Source organism: Pleuronectes platessa, chromosome 23 (assembly GCF_947347685.1).
Source record: "Pleuronectes platessa chromosome 23, fPlePla1.1, whole genome shotgun sequence".
Taxonomy (NCBI): domain Eukaryota; kingdom Metazoa; phylum Chordata; class Actinopteri; order Pleuronectiformes; family Pleuronectidae; genus Pleuronectes; species Pleuronectes platessa.
In genome coordinates this window covers 16,371,138-16,396,648 of record NC_070648.1, presented here as the reverse complement: position 1 = coordinate 16,396,648, position 25,511 = coordinate 16,371,138, and positions in this window count along the sequence as shown.

Below are 25,511 nucleotides of genomic sequence, written 5' to 3'. Positions count from 1 at the left end.
CCCAAATATTGCACTTCCGTAACCCCTAGTATGGGACATTTATAGGCATTTTGCTGTAATGTAAAGTGCCTAGAAGTGTCCCATGCATTGTATTACCCTAACTTAAAAAAGTGTGGGACATTTCCAGGCATTTTGCCTCAATGATAAGTGCCTAGAAGCGTCCGGCTCATTCTGATTGGTTGGGACATTTCTAGGCATATTTGCTATGATGTAAAGCGCCTACAAATGTCCCATGTATTGTATTTTTCCCTAACACAAAGAGTGGAACATGTCTAGGCATTTTCAGCACTCAGGGTGAGGGCTTTAGAGTGTGTCCCCGGGCTCAGCCATATTTGGAGGTTTTTTCTCCCATGTTTTGTATTTTTCCCCATGAAAACGTGTGGGACATTTCTAGGTTTTTTTGCTGTAATGTAAAGTGCCTAGAAGTGTCCCAAGTATTGTATCTTTCCCTAACACAAAGAGTGAGACATTTCTAGGCATTTTCAGCACTCAGGACGGGGGCCTAAGTGTGGGTCCCCGGGCACGGCCGGTGCTGGTGCTTGGTCTCTCCATGGAGGCCCGGGACAGCGAAATTTGACTAAGTGTGGAATGGAGAACCAAGGGCGAGAGGCTCTTTAACCCAGGTCAATGGGTGATAACACTCAGGACGGGGCCTTAAGTGTGGGTCTCCGGTCACGGCCGGTGCTGGTGCTGGGTCTCTCCATGGAGGCCTGGGTCAGCGAAATCGGACTAAGTGTGGAATGGAGAACCAAGGGCGCGAGGCTCTTTAACCAAGGCCCATGGGTGATAACACTCAAGATGGGGGCTTAAGTGTGGGTCTCCGGGCACGGCCTGTGCTGGTGCTGGGTCTCTCTTTGGAGGCCCGGGTCAGCGAAATCTGACTAAGTTTGGAATGGAGAACCAAGAGCGCGAGGCTCTTTAACCCAGGCCCATGGGTGATAACAATCAGGACGGGGGCTTAAGTGTGGGTCTCAGGGCACGGCCGTTGCTGGTTCTTGGACTCTCCTTGGAGGCCCGGGTCAGCGAAATCTGACTAAGTGTGGATTGGAGAACCAAGAGCGCGAGGCTCTTTAACCCAGGCCCATGGGTGATAACACTCAGGAGGGGGACTTAAGTGTGGGTCCCCGGGCACGGCCGGTGCTGGTGCTTGGTCTCTCCTTGGTGGCCCGGGTCAGTGAAATGTGACTAAGAAACAGATCTAAACACAGGAAACTGATATACATATGTTTCCTTTGATTCCTTCCGAGATAACCATAGGCAACATGGGTAAGAACGGGAACAAAGGATCCTTTTGAGATAAGCATAGGAGTGTTTCCTTTAAAGAGGATCATAGGAATGTTTCCTTTTGAATTACTCAGAGAGAGACCCAAATATTGCACTTCCGTAACCCCTAGTATGGGACATTTCTAGGCATTTTGCTGTAATGTAAAGTGCCTACAAGTGTCCCATGTATTGTATTACCCTAACATAAAAAAGTGTGGGACATTTCCAGGCATTTTGCCTCAATGATAAGTGCCTAGAAGCGTCCGGCTCATTCTGATTGGTTGGGACATTTCTAGGCATCTTTGCTATAATGTAAAGCGCCTACAAATGTCCCATGTATTGTATTTTTCCCTAACACAAAGAGTGGAACATTTCTAGGAATTTTCAGCACTCAGGGTGAGGGCTTTAGAGTGGGTCCCCGGGCTCAGCCATATTTGGAGGTTTTTTCTCCCATGTTTTGTATTTTTCCCCATGAAAACGTGTGGGACATTTTTAGGCATTTTTGCTGTAATGTAAAGTGCCTAGAAGTGTCCCAAGTATTGTATCTTTCCCTAACACAAAGAGTGAGAAATTTCTAGGCATTTTCAGCACTCAGGACGGGGGCCTAAGTGTGGGTCCACGGGCACGGCCGGTGCTGGTGCTGGGTCTCTCCATGGAGGGCCGGGTCAGCGAAATCGGACTAAGTGTGGAATGGAGAACCAAGAGTGCGAGGCTCTTTAACCCAGGCCCATGGGTGATAACACTCAGGACGGGGGCTTAAGTGTGGGTCTCAGGGCACGGCCGGTGCTGGTGCTTTGTCTCTCCTTGGAGGCCCGGGTCAACGAAATCTGACTAAGTGTGGAATGGAGAACCAAGGGCGCAAGGCTCTTTAACCCAGGCCCATGGGTGATAACACTCAGGACGGGGGCTTAAGTGTGGGTCTCCGGTCACGGCCGGTGCTGGTGCTGGGTCTCTCCATGGAGGGCTGGGTCAGCGAAATCGGACTAAGTGTGGAATGGAGAACCAAGGGCGCGAGGCTCTTTAACCAAGGCCCATGGGTGATAACACTCAGGAGGGGTACTTAAGTGTGGGTCCCCGGGCACGGCCGGTGCTGGTGCTTGGTCTCTCCGTGGAGGCCCGGTTCAGTGAAATGTGACTAAGAAAGAGATCTAAACACAGGAAACTGATATACATATGTTTCCTTTGATTCCTTTGGAGATAACCATAGGAAATATGGTTAAAAACGGGAACCAAGTATCCTTTGGAGACAAGCATAGGAGTGTTTCCTTTAAAGAGGATCATAGGAATGTTTCCTTTTGAATTACTCATAGAGAGACCCAAATATTGCACTTCCGTAACCCCTAGTGTGGGACATTTCTAGGCATTTTGCTGTAATGTAAAGTGCCTACAAGTGTCCCATGTATTGTATTACCCTAACACCAAAGGTGTGGGACATTTCCAGGCATTTTGCCTCAATGATAAGTGCCTAGAAGCGTCCGGCTCATTCTGATTGGTTGGGACATTTCTAGGCATCTTTGCTATAATGTAAAGCGCCTACAAATGTCCCATGTATTGTATTTTTCCCTAACACAAAGAGTGGAACATTTCTAGGCATTTTCAGCACTCAGGGTGAGGGCTTTAGAGTGGGTCCCCGGTCTCAGCCATATTTGGAGGTTTTTTCTCCCATGTTTTGTATTTTTCCCCATGAAAACGTGTGGGACATTTCTAGGCATTTTTGCTGTAATGTAAAGTGCCTAGAAGTGTCCCAAGTATTGTATCTTTCCCTAACACAAAGAGTGAGAAATTTCTAGGCATTTTCAGCACTCAGGACGGGGGCCTAAGTGTGGGTCCCCGGGCACGGCCGGTGCTGGTGCTGGGTCTCTCCATGGAGGCCCGGGTCAACGAAATCGGACTAAGTGTTGAATGGAGAACCAAGGGCGCGAGGCTCTTTAACCCAGGCCCATGGGTGATAACATTCAGGACTGGGGCTTAAGTTTGGGTCTCCGGGCACAGCCGGTGCTTTTCTGGGTCTCTCCATGGAGGCCCGGGTCAGCGAAATCTGACTAAGTGTGGAATGGAGAACCAAGAGCGCGAGGCTCTTTAACCCAGGCCCATGGGTGATAACACTCAGGAGGGGGACTTAAGTGTGGGTCCCCGGGCACGGCCGGTGCTGGTGCTTGGTCTCTCCGCGGAGGCCCGGTTCAGTGAAATGTGACTAAGAAACAGATCTAAACACAGGAAACTGATATACATATGTTTCCTTTCATTCCATTGGAGATAACCATAGGAAATATGGGTAAGAACGGGAACCAAGGATCCTTTGGAGATAAGCATAGGAGTGTTTCCTTTAGGGAGGATCATAGGAATGTTTTCTTTTGAATTACTCAGAGAGAGACCCAAATATTGCACTTCCGTAACCCCTAGTATGGGACATTTATAGGCATTTTGCTGTAATGTAAAGTGCCTAGAAGTGTCCCATGCATTGTATTACCCTAACTTAAAAAAGTGTGGGACATTTCCAGGCATTTTGCCTCAATGATAAGTGCCTAGAAGCGTCCGGCTCATTCTGATTGGTTGGGACATTTCTAGGCATATTTGCTATAATGTAAAGCGCCTACAAATGTCCCATGTATTGTATTTTTCCCTAACACAAAGAGTGGAACATGTCTAGGCATTTTCAGCACTCAGGGTGAGGGCTTTAGAGTGTGTCCCCGGGCTCAGCCATATTTGGAGGTTTTTTCTCCCATGTTTTGTATTTTTCCCCATGAAAACGTGTGGGACATTTCTAGGTTTTTTTGCTGTAATGTAAAGTGCCTAGAAGTGTCCCAAGTATTGTATCTTTCCCTAACACAAAGAGTGAGACATTTCTAGGCATTTTCAGCACTCAGGACGGGGGCCTAAGTGTGGGTCCCCGGGCACGGCCGGTGCTGGTGCTTGGTCTCTCCATGGAGGCCCGGGACAGCGAAATTTGACTAAGTGTGGAATGGAGAACCAAGGGCGAGAGGCTCTTTAACCCAGGTCAATGGGTGATAACACTCAGGACGGGGCCTTAAGTGTGGGTCTCCGGTCACGGCCGGTGCTGGTGCTGGGTCTCTCTTTGGAGGCCCGGGTCAGCGAAATCTGACTAAGTTTGGAATGGAGAACCAAGAGCGCGAGGCTCTTTAACCCAGGCCCATGGGTGATAACAATCAGGACGGGGGCTTAAGTGTGGGTCTCAGGGCACGGCCGTTGCTGGTTCTTGGACTCTCCTTGGAGGCCCGGGTCAGCGAAATCTGACTAAGTGTGGATTGGAGAACCAAGAGCGCGAGGCTCTTTAACCCAGGCCCATGGGTGATAACACTCAGGAGGGGGACTTAAGTGTGGGTCCCCGGGCACGGCCGGTGCTGGTGCTTGGTCTCTCCTTGGTGGCCCGGGTCAGTGAAATGTGACTAAGAAACAGATCTAAACACAGGAAACTGATATACATATGTTTCCTTTGATTCCTTCCGAGATAACCATAGGCAACATGGGTAAGAACGGGAACAAAGGATCCTTTTGAGATAAGCATAGGAGTGTTTCCTTTAAAGAGGATCATAGGAATGTTTCCTTTTGAATTACTCAGAGAGAGACCCAAATATTGCACTTCCGTAACCCCTAGTATGGGACATTTCTAGGCATTTTGCTGTAATGTAAAGTGCCTACAAGTGTCCCATGTATTGTATTACCCTAACATAAAAAAGTGTGGGACATTTCCAGGCATTTTGCCTCAATGATAAGTGCCTAGAAGCGTCCGGCTCATTCTGATTGGTTGGGACATTTCTAGGCATCTTTGCTATAATGTAAAGCGCCTACAAATGTCCCATGTATTGTATTTTTCCCTAACACAAAGAGTGGAACATTTCTAGGAATTTTCAGCACTCAGGGTGAGGGCTTTAGAGTGGGTCCCCGGGCTCAGCCATATTTGGAGGTTTTTTCTCCCATGTTTTGTATTTTTCCCCATGAAAACGTGTGGGACATTTTTAGGCATTTTTGCTGTAATGTAAAGTGCCTAGAAGTGTCCCAAGTATTGTATCTTTCCCTAACACAAAGAGTGAGAAATTTCTAGGCATTTTCAGCACTCAGGACGGGGGCCTAAGTGTGGGTCCACGGGCACGGCCGGTGCTGGTGCTGGGTCTCTCCATGGAGGGCCGGGTCAGCGAAATCGGACTAAGTGTGGAATGGAGAACCAAGAGTGCGAGGCTCTTTAACCCAGGCCCATGGGTGATAACACTCAGGACGGGGGCTTAAGTGTGGGTCTCAGGGCACGGCCGGTGCTGGTGCTTTGTCTCTCCTTGGAGGCCCGGGTCAACGAAATCTGACTAAGTGTGGAATGGAGAACCAAGGGCGCAAGGCTCTTTAACCCAGGCCCATGGGTGATAACACTCAGGACGGGGGATTAAGTGTGGGTCTCCGGTCACGGCCGGTGCTGGTGCTGGGTCTCTCCATGGAGGGCTGGGTCAGCGAAATCGGACTAAGTGTGGAATGGAGAACCAAGGGCGCGAGGCTCTTTAACCAAGGCCCATGGGTGATAACACTCAGGAGGGGGACTTAAGTGTGGGTCCCCGGGCACGGCCGGTGCTGGTGCTTATTCTCTCCGTGGAGGCCCGGTTCAGTGAAATGTGACTAAGAAAGAGATCTAAACACAGGAAACTGATATACATATGTTTCCTTTGATTCCTTTGGAGATAACCATAGGAAATATGGTTAAAAACGGGAACCAAGTATCCTTTGGAGATAAGCATAGGAGTGTTTCCTTTAAAGAGGATCATAGGAATGTTTCCTTTTGAATTACTCATAGAGAGACCCAAATATTGCACTTCCGAAACCCCTAGTGTGGGACATTTCTAGGCATTTTGCTGTAATGTAAAGTGCCTACAAGTGTCCCATGTATTGTATTACCCTAACACCAAAGGTGTGGGACATTTCCAGGCATTTTGCCTCAATGATAAGTGCCTAGAAGTGTCCGGCTCATTCTGATTGGTTGGGACATTTCTAGGCATCTTTGCTATAATGTAAAGCGCCTACAAATGTCCCATGTATTGTATTTTTCCCTAACACAAAGAGTGGAACATTTCTAGGCATTTTCAGCACTCAGGGTGAGGGCTTTAGAGTGGGTCCCCGGGCTCAGCCATATTTGGAGGTTTTTTCTCCCATATTTTGTATTTTTCCCCATGAAAACGTGTGGGACATTTCTAGGCATTTTTGCTGTAATGTAAAGTGTCTAGAAGTGTCCCAAGTATTGTATCTTTCCCTAACACAAAGAGTGAGACATTTCTAGGCATTTTCAGCACTCAGGACGGGGGCCTAAGTGTGGGTCCCCGGGCACGGCCGGTGCTGGTGCTGGGTCTCTCCATGGAGGCCCGGGACGGCGAAATTTGACTAAGTGTGGAATGGAGAACCAAGGGCGAGAGGCTCTTTAACCCAGGTCAAAGGGTGATAACACTCAGGACGGGGCCTTAAGTGTGGGTCTCCGGTCACGGCCGGTGCTGGTGCTGGGTCTCTCCATGGAGGCCTGGGTCAGCGAAATCGGACTAAGTGTGGAATGGAGAACCAAGGGCGCGAGGCTCTTTAACCAAGGCCCATGGGTGATAACACTCAAGATGGGGGCTTAAGTGTGGGTCTCCGGGCACGGCCTGTGCTGGTGCTGGGTCTCTCTTTGGAGGCCCGGGTCAGCGAAATCTGACTAAGTTTGGAATGGAGAACCAAGAGCGCGAGGCTCTTTAACCCAGGCCCATGGGTGATAACACTCAGGACGGGGGCTTAAGTGTGGGTCTCAGGGCACGGCCGTTGCTGGTTCTTGGACTCTCCTTGGAGGCCCGGGTCAGCGAAATCTGACTAAGTGTGGATTGGAGAACCAAGAGTGCGAGGCTCTTTAACCCAGGCCCATGGGTGATAACACTCAGGACGGGGGCTTAAGTGTGGGTCTCAGGGCACGGCCGTTGCTGGTTCTTGGACTCTCCTTGGAGGCCCGGGTCAGCGAAATCTGACTAAGTGTGGATTGGAGAACCAAGAGCGCGAGGCTCTTTAACCCAGGCCCATGGGTGATAACACTCAGGAGGGGGACTTAAGTGTGGGTCCCCGGGCACGGCCGGTGCTGGTGCTTGGTCTCTCCTTGGTGGCTCGGGTCAGTGAAATGTGAATAAGAAAGAGATCTAAACACAGGAAACTGATATACATATGTTTCCTTTGATTCCTTCCGAGATAACCGTAGGCAACATGGGTAAGAACGGGAACAAAGGATCCTTTGGAGATAAGCAAAGGAGTGTTTCCTTTAAAGAGGATCATAGGAATGTTTCCTTTTGAATTACTCAGAGAGAGACCCAAATATTGCACTTCCGTAACCCCTAGTATGGGACATTTCTAGGCATTTTGCTGTAATGTAAAGTGCCTACAAGTGTCCCATGTATTGTATTTTTCCCTAACACAAAGAGTGGAACATTTCTAGGCATTTTCAGCACTCAGGGTGAGGGCTTTAGAGTGGGTCCCCGGTCTCAGCCATATTTGGAGGTTTTTTCTCCCATGTTTTGTATTTTTCCCCATGAAAACGTGTGGGACATTTCTAGGCATTTTTGCTGTAATGTAAAGTGCCTAGAAGTGTCCCAAGTATTGTATCTTTCCCTAACACAAAGAGTGAGACATTTCTAGGCATTTTCAGCACTCAGGACGGGGGCCTAAGTGTGGGTCCCCGGGCACGGCCGGTGCTGGTGCTGGGTCTCTCCATGGAGGCCCGGGTCAACGAAATCTGACTAAGTGTTGAATGGAGAACCAAGGGCGAGAGGCTCTTTAACCCAGGCCCATGGGTGATAACATTCAGGACTGGGGCTTAAGTGTGGGTCTCCGGGCACAGCCGGTGCTTTTCTGGGTCTCTCCATGGAGGCCCGGGTCAGCGAAATCTGACTAAGTGTGGAATGGAGAACCAAGAGCGCGAGGCTCTTTAACCCAGGCCCATGGGTGATAACACTCAGGAGGGGGACTTAAGTGTGGGTCCCCGGGCACGGCCGGTGCTGGTGCTTGGTCTCTCCGCGGAGGCCCGGTTCAGTGAAATGTGACTAAGAAACAGATCTAAACACAGGAAACTGATATACATATGTTTCCTTTCATTCCTTTGGAGATAACCATAGGAAATATGGGTAAGAACGGGAACCAAGGATCCTTTGGAGATAAGCATAGGAGTGTTTCCTTTAGGGAGGATCATAGGAATGTTTTCTTTTGAATTACTCAGAGAGAGACCCAAATATTGCACTTCCGTAACCCCTAGTATGGGACATTTATAGGCATTTTGCTGTAATGTAAAGTGCCTACAAGTGTCCCATGTATTGTATTACCCTAACACCAAAGGTGTGGGACATTTCCAGGCATTTTGCCTCAATGATAAGTGCCTAGAAGCGTCCGGCTCATTCTGATTGGTTGGGACATTTCTAGGCATCTTTGCTATAATGTAAAGCGCCTACAAATGTCCCGTGTATTGTATTTTACCCTAACACAAAGAGTGGAACATTTCTAGGCATTTTCAGCACTCAGGGTGAGGGCTTTAGAGTGGGTCCCCGGGCCCAGCCATATTTGGAGGTTTTTTCTCCCATGTTTTGTATTTTTCCCCATGAAAACATGTGGGATATTTCTAGGTTTTTTTGCTGTAATGTAAAGTGCCTAGAAGTGTCCCAAGTATTGTATCTTTCCCTAACACAAAGAGTGAGACATTTCTAGGCTTTTTCAGCACTCAGGACGGGGGCCTAAGTGTGGGTCCCCGGGCACGGCCGGTGCTGGTGCTGGGTCTCTCCATGGAGGCCCGGGACAGCGAAATCTGACTAAGTGTGGAATGGAGAACCAAGGGCGCAAGGCTCTTTGACCCAGGCCCATGGGTGATAACACTCAGGACGGGGGCTTAAGTGTGGGTCTCCGGTCACGGCCGGTGCTGGTGCTGGGTCTCTCCATGGAGGGCTGGGTCAGCGAAATCGGACTAAGTGTGGAATGGAGAACCAAGGGCGCGAGGCTCTTTAACCAAGGCCCATGGGTGATAACACTCAGGACGGGGGCTTAAGTGTGGGTCTCCGGACACGGCCGGTGCTGGTGCTGGGTCTCTCCATGGAGGCCTGGGTCAGCGAAATCGGACTAAGTGTGGAATGGAGAACCAAGAGCGCGAGGCTCTTTAACCCAGGCCCATGGGTGATAACACTCAGGAGGGGTACTTAAGTGTGGGTCCCCGGGCACGGCCGGTGCTGGTGCTTGGTCTCTCCGTGGAGGCCCGGTTCAGTGAAATGTGACTAAGAAAGAGATCTAAACACAGGAAACTGATATACATATGTTTCCTTTGATTCCTTTGGAGATAACCATAGGAAATATGGTTAAAAACGGGAACCAAGTATCCTTTGGAGACAAGCATAGGAGTGTTTCCTTTAAAGAGGATCATAGGAATGTTTCCTTTTGAATTACTCATAGAGAGACCCAAATATTGCACTTCCGTAACCCCTAGTGTGGGACATTTCTAGGCATTTTGCTGTAATGTAAAGTGCCTACAAGTGTCCCATGTATTGTATTACCCTAACACCAAAGGTGTGGGACATTTCCAGGCATTTTGCCTCAATGATAAGTGCCTAGAAGCGTCCGGCTCATTCTGATTGGTTGGGACATTTCTAGGCATCTTTGCTATAATGTAAAGCGCCTACAAATGTCCCATGTATTGTATTTTTCCCTAACACAAAGAGTGGAACATTTCTAGGCATTTTCAGCACTCAGGGTGAGGGCTTTAGAGTGGGTCCCCGGTCTCAGCCATATTTGGAGGTTTTTTCTCCCATGTTTTGTATTTTTCCCCATGAAAACGTGTGGGACATTTCTAGGCATTTTTGCTGTAATGTAAAGTGCCTAGAAGTGTCCCAAGTATTGTATCTTTCCCTAACACAAAGAGTGAGACATTTCTAGGCATTTTCAGCACTCAGGACGGGGGCCTAAGTGTGGGTCCCCGGGCACGGCCGGTGCTGGTGCTGGGTCTCTCCATGGAGGCCCGGGTCAACGAAATCTGACTAAGTGTTGAATGGAGAACCAAGGGCGCGAGGCTCTTTAACCCAGGCCCATGGGTGATAACATTCAGGACTGGGGCTTAAGTTTGGGTCTCCGGACACAGCCGGTGCTTTTCTGGGTCTCTCCATGGAGGCCCGGGTCAGCGAAATCTGACTAAGTGTGGAATGGAGAACCAAGAGCGCGAGGCTCTTTAACCCAGGCCCATGGGTGATAACACTCAGGAGGGGGACTTAAGTGTGGGTCCCCGGGCACGGCCGGTGCTGGTGCTTGGTCTCTCCGCGGAGGCCCGGTTCAGTGAAATGTGACTAAGAAACAGATCTAAACACAGGAAACTGATATACATATGTTTCCTTTCATTCCATTGGAGATAACCATAGGAAATATGGGTAAGAACGGGAACCAAGGATCCTTTGGAGATAAGCATAGGAGTGTTTCCTTTAGGGAGGATCATAGGAATGTTTTCTTTTGAATTACTCAGAGAGAGACCCAAATATTGCACTTCCGTAACCCCTAGTATGGGACATTTATAGGCATTTTGCTGTAATGTAAAGTGCCTAGAAGTGTCCCATGTATTGTATTACCCTAACTTAAAAAAGTGTGGGACATTTCCAGGCATTTTGCCTCAATGATAAGTGCCTAGAAGCGTCCGGCTCATTCTGATTGGTTGGGACATTTCTAGGCATCTTTGCTATAATGTAAAGCGCCTACAAATGTCCCATGTATTGTATTTTTCCCTAACACAAAGAGTGGAACATGTCTAGGCATTTTCAGCACTCAGGGTGAGGGCTTTAGAGTGGGTCCCCGGGCTCAGCCATATTTGGAGGTTTTTTCTCCCATGTTTTGTATTTTTCCCCATGAAAACGTGTGGGACATTTCTAGGTTTTTTTGCTGTAATGTAAAGTGCCTAGAAGTGTCCCAAGTATTGTATCTTTCCCTAACACAAAGAGTGAGACATTTCTAGGCATTTTCAGCACTCAGGACGGGGGCCTAAGTGTGGGTCCCCGGGCACGGCCGGTGCTGGTGCTTGGTCTCTCCATGGAGGCCCGGGACAGCGAAATTTGACTAAGTGTGGAATGGAGAACCAAGGGCGAGAGGCTCTTTAACCCAGGTCAATGGGTGATAACACTCAGGACGGGGCCTTAAGTGTGGGTCTCCGGTCACGGCCGGTGCTGGTGCTGGGTCTCTCCATGGAGAACTGGGTCAGCGAAATCGGACTAAGTGTGGAATGGAGAACCAAGAGCGCGAGGCTCTTTAACCCAGGCCCATGGGTGATAACACTCAGGAGGGGTACTTAAGTGTGGGTCCCCGGGCACGGCCGGTGCTGGTGCTTTGTCTCTCCTTGGAGGCCCGGGTCAACGAAATCTGACTAAGTGTTGAATGGAGAACCAAGGGCGCGAGGCTCTTTAACCCAGGCCCATGGGTGATAACATTCAGGACTGGGGCTTAAGTTTGGGTCTCCGGGCACAGCCGGTGCTTTTCTGGGTCTCTCCATGGAGGCCCGGGTCAGCGAAATCTGACTAAGTGTGGAATGGAGAACCAAGAGCGCGAGGCTCTTTAACCCAGGCCCATGGGTGATAACACTCAGGAGGGGGACTTAAGTGTGGGTCCCCGGGCACGGCCGGTGCTGGTGCTTGGTCTCTCCGCGGAGGCCCGGTTCAGTGAAATGTGACTAAGAAACAGATCTAAACACAGGAAACTGATATACATATGTTTCCTTTCATTCCATTGGAGATAACCATAGGAAATATGGGTAAGAACGGGAACCAAGGATCCTTTGGAGATAAGCATAGGAGTGTTTCCTTTAGGGAGGATCATAGGAATGTTTTCTTTTGAATTACTCAGAGAGAGACCCAAATATTGCACTTCCGTAACCCCTAGTATGGGACATTTATAGGCATTTTGCTGTAATGTAAAGTGCCTAGAAGTGTCCCATGCATTGTATTACCCTAACTTAAAAAAGTGAGGGACATTTCCAGGCATTTTGCCTCAATGATAAGTGCCTAGAAGCGTCCGGCTCATTCTGATTGGTTGGGACATTTCTAGGCATATTTGCTATAATGTAAAGCGCCTACAAATGTCCCATGTATTGTATTTTTCCCTAACACAAAGAGTGGAACATGTCTAGGCATTTTCAGCACTCAGGGTGAGGGCTTTAGAGTGTGTCCCCGGGCTCAGCCATATTTGGAGGTTTTTTCTCCCATGTTTTGTATTTTTCCCCATGAAAACGTGTGGGACATTTCTAGGTTTTTTTGCTGTAATGTAAAGTGCCTAGAAGTGTCCCAAGTATTGTATCTTTCCCTAACACAAAGAGTGAGACATTTCTAGGCATTTTCAGCACTCAGGACGGGGGCCTAAGTGTGGGTCCCCGGGCACGGCCGGTGCTGGTGCTTGGTCTCTCCATGGAGGCCCGGGACAGCGAAATTTGACTAAGTGTGGAATGGAGAACCAAGGGCGAGAGGCTCTTTAACCCAGGTCAATGGGTGATAACACTCAGGACGGGGCCTTAAGTGTGGGTCTCCGGTCACGGCCGGTGCTGGTGCTGGGTCTCTCCATGGAGAACTGGGTCAGCGAAATCGGACTAAGTGTGGAATGGAGAACCAAGAGCGCGAGGCTCTTTAACCCAGGCCCATGGGTGATAACACTCAGGAGGGGTACTTAAGTGTGGGTCCCCGGGCACGGCCGGTGCTGGTGCTTGGTCTCTCCGTGGAGGCCCGGTTCAGTGAAATGTGACTAAGAAAGAGATCTAAACACAGGAAACTGATATACATATGTTTCCTTTGATTCCTTTGGAGATAACCATAGGAAATATGGTTAAAAACGGGAACCAAGTATCCTTTGGAGACAAGCATAGGAGTGTTTCCTTTAAAGAGGATCATAGGAATGTTTCCTTTTGAATTACTCATAGAGAGACCCAAATATTGCACTTCCGTAACCCCTAGTGTGGGACATTTCTAGGCATTTTGCTGTAATGTAAAGTGCCTACAAGTGTCCCATGTATTGTATTACCCTAACACCAAAGGTGTGGGACATTTCCAGGCATTTTGCCTCAATGATAAGTGCCTAGAAGCGTCCGGCTCATTCTGATTGGTTGGGACATTTCTAGGCATCTTTGCTATAATGTAAAGCGCCTACAAATGTCCCATGTATTGTATTTTTCCCTAACACAAAGAGTGGAACATTTCTAGGCATTTTCAGCACTCAGGGTGAGGGCTTTAGAGTGGGTCCCCGGTCTCAGCCATATTTGGAGGTTTTTTCTCCCATGTTTTGTATTTTTCCCCATGAAAACGTGTGGGACATTTCTAGGCATTTTTGCTGTAATGTAAAGTGCCTAGAAGTGTCCCAAGTATTGTATCTTTCCCTAACACAAAGAGTGAGACATTTCTAGGCATTTTCAGCACTCAGGACGGGGGCCTAAGTGTGGGTCCCCGGGCACGGCCGGTGCTGGTGCTGGGTCTCTCCATGGAGGCCCGGGTCAACGAAATCTGACTAAGTGTTGAATGGAGAACCAAGGGCGCGAGGCTCTTTAACCCAGGCCCATGGGTGATAACATTCAGGACTGGGGCTTAAGTTTGGGTCTCCGGGCACAGCCGGTGCTTTTCTGGGTCTCTCCATGGAGGCCCGGGTCAGCGAAATCTGACTAAGTGTGGAATGGAGAACCAAGAGCGCGAGGCTCTTTAACCCAGGCCCATGGGTGATAACACTCAGGAGGGGGACTTAAGTGTGGGTCCCCGGGCACGGCCGGTGCTGGTGCTTGGTCTCTCCGCGGAGGCCCGGTTCAGTGAAATGTGACTAAGAAACAGATCTAAACACAGGAAACTGATATACATATGTTTCCTTTCATTCCATTGGAGATAACCATAGGAAATATGGGTAAGAACGGGAACCAAGGATCCTTTGGAGATAAGCATAGGAGTGTTTCCTTTAGGGAGGATCATAGGAATGTTTTCTTTTGAATTACTCAGAGAGAGACCCAAATATTGCACTTCCGTAACCCCTAGTATGGGACATTTATAGGCATTTTGCTGTAATGTAAAGTGCCTAGAAGTGTCCCATGCATTGTATTACCCTAACTTAAAAAAGTGAGGGACATTTCCAGGCATTTTGCCTCAATGATAAGTGCCTAGAAGCGTCCGGCTCATTCTGATTGGTTGGGACATTTCTAGGCTGTTTGCTATAATGTAAAGCGCCTACAAATGTCCCATGTATTGTATTTTTCCCTAACACAAAGAGTGGAACATGTCTAGGCATTTTCAGCACTCAGGGTGAGGGCTTTAGAGTGTGTCCCCGGGCTCAGCCATATTTGGAGGTTTTTTCTCCCATGTTTTGTATTTTTCCCCATGAAAACGTGTGGGACATTTCTAGGTTTTTTTGCTGTAATGTAAAGTGCCTAGAAGTGTCCCAAGTATTGTATCTTTCCCTAACACAAAGAGTGAGACATTTCTAGGCATTTTCAGCACTCAGGACGGGGGCCTAAGTGTGGGTCCCCGGGCACGGCCGGTGCTGGTGCTTGGTCTCTCCATGGAGGCCCGGGACAGCGAAATTTGACTAAGTGTGGAATGGAGAACCAAGGGCGAGAGGCTCTTTAACCCAGGTCAATGGGTGATAACACTCAGGACGGGGCCTTAAGTGTGGGTCTCCGGTCACGGCCGGTGCTGGTGCTGGGTCTCTCCATGGAGGCCTGGGTCAGCGAAATCGGACTAAGTGTGGAATGGAGAACCAAGGGCGCGAGGCTCTTTAACCAAGGCCCATGGGTGATAACACTCAAGATGGGGGCTTAAGTGTGGGTCTCCGGGCACGGCCTGTGCTGGTGCTGGGTCTCTCTTTGGAGGCCCGGGTCAGCGAAATCTGACTAAGTTTGGAATGGAGAACCAAGAGCGCGAGGCTCTTTAACCCAGGCCCATGGGTGATAACAATCAGGACGGGGGCTTAAGTGTGGGTCTCAGGGCACGGCCGTTGCTGGTTCTTGGACTCTCCTTGGAGGCCCGGGTCAGCGAAATCTGACTAAGTGTGGATTGGAGAACCAAGAGCGCGAGGCTCTTTAACCCAGGCCCATGGGTGATAACACTCAGGAGGGGGACTTAAGTGTGGGTCCCCGGGCACGGCCGGTGCTGGTGCTTGGTCTCTCCTTGGTGGCCCGGGTCAGTGAAATGTGACTAAGAAACAGATCTAAACACAGGAAACTGATATACATATGTTTCCTTTGATTCCTTCCGAGATAACCATAGGCAACATGGGTAAGAACGGGAACAAAGGATCCTTTTGAGATAAGCATAGGAGTGTTTCCTTTAAAGAGGATCATAGGAATGTTTCCTTTTGAATTACTCAGAGAGAGACCCAAATATTGCACTTCCGTAACCCCTAGTATGGGACATTTCTAGGCATTTTGCTGTAATGTAAAGTGCCTACAAGTGTCCCATGTATTGTATTACCCTAACATAAAAAAGTGTGGGACATTTCCAGGCATTTTGCCTCAATGATAAGTGCCTAGAAGCGTCCGGCTCATTCTGATTGGTTGGGACATTTCTAGGCATCTTTGCTATAATGTAAAGCGCCTACAAATGTCCCATGTATTGTATTTTTCCCTAACACAAAGAGTGGAACATTTCTAGGAATTTTCAGCACTCAGGGTGAGGGCTTTAGAGTGGGTCCCCGGGCTCAGCCATATTTGGAGGTTTTTTCTCCCATGTTTTGTATTTTTCCCCATGAAAACGTGTGGGACATTTTTAGGCATTTTTGCTGTAATGTAAAGTGCCTAGAAGTGTCCCAAGTATTGTATCTTTCCCTAACACAAAGAGTGAGAAATTTCTAGGCATTTTCAGCACTCAGGACGGGGGCCTAAGTGTGGGTCCACGGGCACGGCCGGTGCTGGTGCTGGGTCTCTCCATGGAGGGCCGGGTCAGCGAAATCGGACTAAGTGTGGAATGGAGAACCAAGAGTGCGAGGCTCTTTAACCCAGGCCCATGGGTGATAACACTCAGGACGGGGGCTTAAGTGTGGGTCTCAGGGCACGGCCGGTGCTGGTGCTTTGTCTCTCCTTGGAGGCCCGGGTCAACGAAATCTGACTAAGTGTGGAATGGAGAACCAAGGGCGCAAGGCTCTTTAACCCAGGCCCATGGGTGATAACACTCAGGACGGGGGCTTAAGTGTGGGTCTCCGGTCACGGCCGGTGCTGGTGCTGGGTCTCTCCATGGAGGGCTGGGTCAGCGAAATCGGACTAAGTGTGGAATGGAGAACCAAGGGCGCGAGGCTCTTTAACCAAGGCCCATGGGTGATAACACTCAGGAGGGGTACTTAAGTGTGGGTCCCCGGGCACGGCCGGTGCTGGTGCTTGGTCTCTCCGTGGAGGCCCGGTTCAGTGAAATGTGACTAAGAAAGAGATCTAAACACAGGAAACTGATATACATATGTTTCCTTTGATTCCTTTGGAGATAACCATAGGAAATATGGTTAAAAACGGGAACCAAGTATCCTTTGGAGACAAGCATAGGAGTGTTTCCTTTAAAGAGGATCATAGGAATGTTTCCTTTTGAATTACTCATAGAGAGACCCAAATATTGCACTTCCGTAACCCCTAGTGTGGGACATTTCTAGGCATTTTGCTGTAATGTAAAGTGCCTACAAGTGTCCCATGTATTGTATTACCCTAACACCAAAGGTGTGGGACATTTCCAGGCATTTTGCCTCAATGATAAGTGCCTAGAAGCGTCCGGCTCATTCTGATTGGTTGGGACATTTCTAGGCATCTTTGCTATAATGTAAAGCGCCTACAAATGTCCCTTGTATTGTATTTTTCCCTAACACAAAGAGTGGAACATTTCTAGGCATTTTCAGCACTCAGGGTGAGGGCTTTAGAGTGGGTCCCCGGTCTCAGCCATATTTGGAGGTTTTTTCTCCCATGTTTTGTATTTTTCCCCATGAAAACGTGTGGGACATTTCTAGGCATTTTTGCTGTAATGTAAAGTGCCTAGAAGTGTCCCAAGTATTGTATCTTTCCCTAACACAAAGAGTGAGACATTTCTAGGCATTTTCAGCACTCAGGACGGGGGCCTAAGTGTGGGTCCCCGGGCACGGCCGGTGCTGGTGCTGGGTCTCTCCATGGAGGCCCGGGACGGCGAAATTTGACTAAGTGTGGAATGGAGAACCAAGGGCGAGAGGCTCTTTAACCCAGGTCAAAGGGTGATAACACTCAGGACGGGGCCTTAAGTGTGGGTCTCCGGTCACGGCCGGTGCTGGTGCTGGGTCTCTCCATGGAGGCCTGGGTCAGCGAAATCGGACTAAGTGTGGAATGGAGAACCAAGGGCGCGAGGCTCTTTAACCAAGGCCCATGGGTGATAACACTCAAGATGGGGGCTTAAGTGTGGGTCTCCGGGCACGGCCTGTGCTGGTGCTGGGTCTCTCTTTGGAGGCCCGGGTCAGCGAAATCTGACTAAGTTTGGAATGGAGAACCAAGAGCGCGAGGCTCTTTAACCCAGGCCCATGGGTGATAACACTCAGGAGGGGTACTTAAGTGTGGGTCCCCGGGCACGGCCGGTGCTGGTGCTTGGTCTCTCCGTGGAGGCCCGGTTCAGTGAAATGTGACTAAGAAAGAGATCTAAACACAGGAAACTGATATACATATGTTTCCTTTGATTCCTTTGGAGATAACCATAGGAAATATGGTTAAAAACGGGAACCAAGTATCCTTTGGAGACAAGCATAGGAGTGTTTCCTTTAAAGAGGATCATAGGAATGTTTCCTTTTGAATTACTCATAGAGAGACCCAAATATTGCACTTCCGTAATCCCTAGTGTGGGACATTTCTAGGCGTTTTGCTGTAATGTAAAGTGCCTACAAGTGTCCCATGTATTGTATTACCCTAACACCAAAGGTGTGGGACATTTCCAGGCATTTTGCCTCAATGATAAGTGCCTAGAAGCGTCCGGCTCATTCTGATTGGTTGGGACATTTCTAGGCATCTTTGCTATAATGTAAAGCGCCTACAAATGTCCCATGTATTGTATTTTTCCCTAACACAAAGAGTGGAACATTTCTAGGCATTTTCAGCACTCAGGGTGAGGGCTTTAGAGTGGGTCCCCGGTCTCAGCCATATTTGGAGGTTTTTTCTCCCATGTTTTGTATTTTTCCCCATGAAAACGTGTGGGACATTTCTAGGCATTTTTGCTGTAATGTAAAGTGCCTAGAAGTGTCCCAAGTATTGTATCTTTCCCTAACACAAAGAGTGAGACATTTCTAGGCATTTTCAGCACTCAGGACGGGGGCCTAAGTGTGGGTCCCCGGGCACGGCCGGTGCTGGTGCTGGGTCTCTCCATGGAGGCCCGGGTCAACGAAATCTGACTAAGTGTTGAATGGAGAACCAAGGGCGCGAGGCTCTTTAACCCAGGCCCATGGGTGATAACATTCAGGACTGGGGCTTAAGTTTGGGTCTCCGGGCACAGCCGGTGCTTTTCTGGGTCTCTCCATGGAGGCCCGGGTCAGCGAAATCTGACTAAGTGTGGAATGGAGAACCAAGAGCGCGAGGCTCTTTAACCCAGGCCCATGGGTGATAACACTCAGGAGGGGGACTTAAGTGTGGGTCCCCGGGCACGGCCGGTGCTGGTGCTTGGTCTCTCCGCGGAGGCCCGGTTCAGTGAAATGTGACTAAGAAACAGATCTAAACACAGGAAACTGATATACATATGTTTCCTTTCATTCCATTGGAGATAACCATAGGAAATATGGGTAAGAACGGGAACCAAGGATCCTTTGGAGATAAGCATAGGAGTGTTTCCTTTAGGGAGGATCATAGGAATGTTTTCTTTTGAATTACTCAGAGAGAGACCCAAATATTGCACTTCCGTAACCCCTAGTATGGGACATTTATAGGCATTTTGCTGTAATGTAAAGTGCCTAGAAGTGTCCCATGCATTGTATTACCCTAACTTAAAAAAGTGAGGGACATTTCCAGGCATTTTGCCTCAATGATAAGTGCCTAGAAGCGTCCGGCTCATTCTGATTGGTTGGGACATTTCTAGGCATATTTGCTATAATGTAAAGCGCCTACAAATGTCCCATGTATTGTATTTTTCCCTAACACAAAGAGTGGAACATGTCTAGGCATTTTCAGCACTCAGGGTGAGGGCTTTAGAGTGTGTCCCCGGGCTCAGCCATATTTGGAGGTTTTTTCTCCCATGTTTTGTATTTTTCCCCATGAAAACGTGTGGGACATTTCTAGGTTTTTTTGCTGTAATGTAAAGTGCCTAGAAGTGTCCCAAGTATTGTATCTTTCCCTAACACAAAGAGTGAGACATTTCTAGGCATTTTCAGCACTCAGGACGGGGGCCTAAGTGTGGGTCCCCGGGCACGGCCGGTGCTGGTGCTTGGTCTCTCCATGGAGGCCCGGGACAGCGAAATTTGACTAAGTGTGGAATGGAGAACCAAGGGCGAGAGGCTCTTTAACCCAGGTCAATGGGTGATAACACTCAGGACGGGGCCTTAATTGTGGGTCTCCGGTCACGGCCGGTGCTGGTGCTGGGTCTCTCCATGGAGGCCTGGGTCAGCGAAATCGGACTAAGTGTGGAATGGAGAACCAAGGGCGCGAGGCTCTTTAACCAAGGCCCATGGGTGATAACACTCAAGATGGGGGCTTAAGTGTGGGTCTCCGGGCACGGCCTGTGCTGGTGCTGGGTCTCTCTTTGGAGGCCCGGGTCAGCGAAATCTGACTAAGTTTGGAATGGAGAACCAAGAGCGCGAGGCTCTTTAACCCAGGCCCATGGGTGATAACAATCAGGACGGGGGCTTAAGTGTGGGTCTCAGGGCACGGCCGTTGCTGGTTCTTGGACTCTCCTTGGAGGCCCGGGTCAGCGAAATCTGACTAAGTGTGGATTGGAGAACCAAGAGCGCGAGGCTCTTTAACCCAGGCCCATGGGTGATAACACTCAGGAGGGGGACTTAAGTGTGGGTCCCCGGGCACGGCCGGTGCTGGTGCTTGGTCTCTCCTTGGTGGCCCGGGTCAGTGAAATGTGACTAAGAAACAGATCTAAACACAGGAAACTGATATACATATGTTTCCTTTGATTCCTTCCGAGATAACCATAGGCAACATGGGTAAGAACGGGAACAAAGGATCCTTTTGAGATAAGCATAGGAGTGTTTCCTTTAAAGAGGATCATAGGAATGTTTCCTTTTGAATTACTCAGAGAGAGACCCAAATATTGCACTTCCGTAACCCCTAGTATGGGACATTTCTAGGCATTTTGCTGTAATGTAAAGTGCCTACAAGTGTCCCATGTATTGTATTACCCTAACATAAAAAAGTGTGGGACATTTCCAGGCATTTTGCCTCAATGATAAGTGCCTAGAAGCGTCCGGCTCATTCTGATTGGTTGGGACATTTCTAGGCATCTTTGCTATAATGTAAAGCGCCTACAAATGTCCCATGTATTGTATTTTTCCCTAACACAAAGAGTGGAACATTTCTAGGAATTTTCAGCACTCAGGGTGAGGGCTTTAGAGTGGGTCCCCGGGCTCAGCCATATTTGGAGGTTTTTTCTCCCATGTTTTGTATTTTTCCCCATGAAAACGTGTGGGACATTTCTAGGCATTTTTGCTGTAATGTAAAGTGCCTAGAAGTGTCCCAAGTATTGTATCTTTCCCTAACACAAAGAGTGAGACATTTCTAGGCATTTTCAGCACTCAGGACGGGGGCCTAAGTGTGGGTCCCCGGGCACGGCCGGTGCTGGTGCTGGGTCTCTCCATGGAGGCCCGGGTCAACGAAATCTGACTAAGTGTTGAATGGAGAACCAAGGGCGCGAGGCTCTTTAACCCAGGCCCATGGGTGATAACATTCAGGACTGGGGCTTAATTTTGGGTCTCCGGGCACAGCCGGTGCTTTTCTGGGTCTCTCCATGGAGGCCCGGGTCAGCGAAATCTGACTAAGTGTGGAATGGAGAACCAAGAGCGCGAGGCTCTTTAACCCAGGCCCATGGGTGATAACACTCAGGAGGGGGACTTAAGTGTGGGTCCCCGGGCACGGCCGGTGCTGGTGCTTGGTCTCTCCGCGGAGGCCCGGTTCAGTGAAATGTGACTAAGAAACAGATCTAAACACAGGAAACTGATATACATATGTTTCCTTTCATTCCATTGGAGATAACCATAGGAAATATGGGTAAGAACGGGAACCAAGGATCCTTTGGAGATAAGCATAGGAGTGTTTCCTTTAGGGAGGATCATAGGAATGTTTTCTTTTGAATTACTCAGAGAGAGACCCAAATATTGCACTTCCGTAACCCCTAGTATGGGACATTTATAGGCATTTTGCTGTAATGTAAAGTGCCTAGAAGTGTCCCATGCATTGTATTACCCTAACTTAAAAAAGTGAGGGACATTTCCAGGCATTTTGCCTCAATGATAAGTGCCTAGAAGCGTCCGGCTCATTCTGATTGGTTGGGACATTTCTAGGCATATTTGCTATAATGTAAAGCGCCTACAAATGTCCCATGTATTGTATTTTTCCCTAACACAAAGAGTGGAACATGTCTAGGCATTTTCAGCACTCAGGGTGAGGGCTTTAGAGTGTGTCCCCGGGCTCAGCCATATTTGGAGGTTTTTTCTCCCATGTTTTGTATTTTTCCCCATGAAAACGTGTGGGACATTTCTAGGTTTTTTTGCTGTAATGTAAAGTGCCTAGAAGTGTCCCAAGTATTGTATCTTTCCCTAACACAAAGAGTGAGACATTTCTAGGCATTTTCAGCACTCAGGACGGGGGCCTAAGTGTGGGTCCCCGGGCACGGCCGGTGCTGGTGCTTGGTCTCTCCATGGAGGCCCGGGACAGCGAAATTTGACTAAGTGTGGAATGGAGAACCAAGGGCGAGAGGCTCTTTAACCCAGGTCAATGGGTGATAACACTCAGGACGGGGCCTTAAGTGTGGGTCTCCGGTCACGGCCGGTGCTGGTGCTGGGTCTCTCCATGGAGGCCTGGGTCAGCGAAATCGGACTAAGTGTGGAATGGAGAACCAAGGGCGCGAGGCTCTTTAACCAAGGCCCATGGGTGATAACACTCAAGATGGGGGCTTAAGTGTGGGTCTCCGGGCACGGCCTGTGCTGGTGCTGGGTCTCTCTTTGGAGGCCCGGGTCAGCGAAATCTGACTAAGTTTGGAATGGAGAACCAAGAGCGCGAGGCTCTTTAACCCAGGCCCATGGGTGATAACAATCAGGACGGGGGCTTAAGTGTGGGTCTCAGGGCACGGCCGTTGCTGGTTCTTGGACTCTCCTTGGAGGCCCGGGTCAGCGAAATCTGACTAAGTGTGGATTGGAGAACCAAGAGCGCGAGGCTCTTTAACCCAGGCCCATGGGTGATAACACTCAGGAGGGGGACTTAAGTGTGGGTCCCCGGGCACGGCCGGTGCTGGTGCTTGGTCTCTCCTTGGTGGCCCGGGTCAGTGAAATGTGACTAAGAAACAGATCTAAACACAGGAAACTGATATACATATGTTTCCTTTGATTCCTTCCGAGATAACCATAGGCAACATGGGTAAGAACGGGAACAAAGGATCCTTTTGAGATAAGCATAGGAGTGTTTCCTTTAAAGAGGATCATAGGAATGTTTCCTTTTGAATTACTCAGAGAGAGACCCAAATATTGCACTTCCGTAACCCCTAGTATGGGACATTTCTAGGCATTTTGCTGTAATGTAAAGTGCCTACAAGTGTCCCATGTATTGTATTACCCTAACATAAAAAAGTGTGGGACATTTCCAGGCATTTTGCCTCAATGATAAGTGCCTAGAAGCGTCCGGCTCATTCTGATTGGTTGGGACATTTCTAGGCATCTTTGCTATAATGTAAAGCGCCTACAAATGTCCCATGTATTGTATTTTTCCCTAACACAAAGAGTGGAACATTTCTAGGAATTTTCAGCACTCAGGGTGAGGGCTTTAGAGTGGGTCCCCGGGCTCAGCCATATTTGGAGGTTTTTTCTCCCATGTTTTGTATTTTTCCCCATGAAAACGTGTGGGACATTTCTAGGCATTTTTGCTGTAATGTAAAGTGCCTAGAAGTGTCCCAAGTATTGTATCTTTCCCTAACACAAAGAGTGAGACATTTCTAGGCATTTTCAGCACTCAGGACGGGGGCCTAAGTGTGGGTCCCCGGGCACGGCCGGTGCTGGTGCTGGGTCTCTCCATGGAGGCCCGGGTCAACGAAATCTGACTAAGTGTTGAATGGAGAACCAAGGGCGCGAGGCTCTTTAACCCAGGCCCATGGGTGATAACATTCAGGACTGGGGCTTAAGTTTGGGTCTCCGGGCACAGCCGGTGCTTTTCTGGGTCTCTCCATGGAGGCCCGGGTCAGCGAAATCTGACTAAGTGTGGAATGGAGAACCAAGAGCGCGAGGCTCTTTAACCCAGGCCCATGGGTGATAACACTCAGGAGGGGGACTTAAGTGTGGGTCCCCGGGCACGGCCGGTGCTGGTGCTTGGTCTCTCCGCGGAGGCCCGGTTCAGTGAAATGTGACTAAGAAACAGATCTAAACACAGGAAACTGATATACATATGTTTCCTTTCATTCCATTGGAGATAACCATAGGAAATATGGGTAAGAACGGGAACCAAGGATCCTTTGGAGATAAGCATAGGAGTGTTTCCTTTAGGGAGGATCATAGGAATGTTTTCTTTTGAATTACTCAGAGAGAGACCCAAATATTGCACTTCCGTAACCCCTAGTATGGGACATTTATAGGCATTTTGCTGTAATGTAAAGTGCCTAGAAGTGTCCCATGCATTGTATTACCCTAACTTAAAAAAGTGTGGGACATTTCCAGGCATTTTGCCTCAATGATAAGTGCCTAGAAGCGTCCGGCTCATTCTGATTGGTTGGGACATTTCTAGGCATATTTGCTATAATGTAAAGCGCCTACAAATGTCCCATGTATTGTATTTTTCCCTAACACAAAGAGTGGAACATGTCTAGGCATTTTCAGCACTCAGGGTGAGGGCTTTAGAGTGTGTCCCCGGGCTCAGCCATATTTGGAGGTTTTTTCTCCCATGTTTTGTATTTTTCCCCATGAAAACGTGTGGGACATTTCTAGGTTTTTTTGCTGTAATGTAAAGTGCCTAGAAGTGTCCCAAGTATTGTATCTTTCCCTAACACAAAGAGTGAGACATTTCTAGGCATTTTCAGCACTCAGGACGGGGGCCTAAGTGTGGGTCCCCGGGCACGGCCGGTGCTGGTGCTTGGTCTCTCCATGGAGGCCCGGGACAGCGAAATTTGACTAAGTGTGGAATGGAGAACCAAGGGCGAGAGGCTCTTTAACCCAGGTCAATGGGTGATAACACTCAGGACGGGGCCTTAAGTGTGGGTCTCCGGTCACGGCCGGTGCTGGTGCTGGGTCTCTCCATGGAGCCCTGGGTCAGCGAAATCGGACTAAGTGTGGAATGGAGAACCAAGGGCGCGAGGCTCTTTAACCAAGGCCCATGGGTGATAACACTCAAGATGGGGGCTTAAGTGTGGGTCTCCGGGCACGGCCTGTGCTGGTGCTGGGTCTCTCTTTGGAGGCCCGGGTCAGCGAAATCTGACTAAGTTTGGAATGGAGAACCAAGAGCGCGAGGCTCTTTAACCCAGGCCCATGGGTGATAACAATCAGGACGGGGGCTTAAGTGTGGGTCTCAGGGCACGGCCGTTGCTGGTTCTTGGACTCTCCTTGGAGGCCCGGGTCAGCGAAATCTGACTAAGTGTGGATTGGAGAACCAAGAGCGCGAGGCTCTTTAACCCAGGCCCATGGGTGATAACACTCAGGAGGGGGACTTAAGTGTGGGTCCCCGGGCACGGCCGGTGCTGGTGCTTGGTCTCTCCTTGGTGGCCCGGGTCAGTGAAATGTGACTAAGAAACAGATCTAAACACAGGAAACTGATATACATATGTTTCCTTTGATTCCTTCCGAGATAACCATAGGCAACATGGGTAAGAACGGGAACAAAGGATCCTTTTGAGATAAGCATAGGAGTGTTTCCTTTAAAGAGGATCATAGGAATGTTTCCTTTTGAATTACTCAGAGAGAGACCCAAATATTGCACTTCCGTAACCCCTAGTATGGGACATTTCTAGGCATTTTGCTGTAATGTAAAGTGCCTACAAGTGTCCCATGTATTGTATTACCCTAACATAAAAAAGTGTGGGACATTTCCAGGCATTTTGCCTCAATGATAAGTGCCTAGAAGCGTCCGGCTCATTCTGATTGGTTGGGACATTTCTAGGCATCTTTGC